The 530-nt window shown below is 28.1% G+C and overlaps 1 protein-coding gene across 1 annotated transcript in view; it reads left to right on the top strand.

Moving 5' to 3' along the window:
- LOC119588226 (muscarinic acetylcholine receptor DM1-like) overlaps nucleotides 1-530 on the top strand; it is a gene marked incomplete in the record, with an annotated part of 70,579 nt that overhangs the window by 15,891 nt on the left and 54,158 nt on the right.

Raw genomic sequence — 530 nt, 5'->3', positions numbered from 1 at the left:
ACGGGAAATGTATCAACCTTTATATCTGTACAAATTACCGAAATTTAATCCATTATAGTATTTTGTTTTTCTCTTGAATAGCTTATTGTACTCCAAAATATAATTCATTCAGGTTTATCTATTGCTTTCAAATGTATGACTTCTGCACGTGAACACGTAATAAACCCATAAATGATATATTTCTATTGGTTTAGGGGAACCATTATTAACATACAAATTCTTTACTAATATGAATAATAAACTGTCAGTGAAAGGTATCAATCACATATAATTATATAATTACATATAATTATATACATATAAGAAATCCATTACATCAGTGCAATTAGGTATAATAGGACGATACATAAACATAATCAATATATTGTATATCACATGATCTTTCAAAAAAAAAAAAATAGAAAATTATATTATGGATCCAGTGACGCAGACACTTTTTAGAAGGAAAAGTGATTGATTAGTCAGCAGAACAGGCATCCGAACCGGTGTCTTGGCTTCAAAGAAAACTTAATCTCATAAATGGATGTGTA

Source organism: Penaeus monodon, chromosome 23 (assembly GCF_015228065.2).
Source record: "Penaeus monodon isolate SGIC_2016 chromosome 23, NSTDA_Pmon_1, whole genome shotgun sequence".
Taxonomy (NCBI): domain Eukaryota; kingdom Metazoa; phylum Arthropoda; class Malacostraca; order Decapoda; family Penaeidae; genus Penaeus; species Penaeus monodon.
Note: the sequence above shows the minus strand (reverse complement) of the source record. Positions and strands in the feature narration are given on the sequence as shown.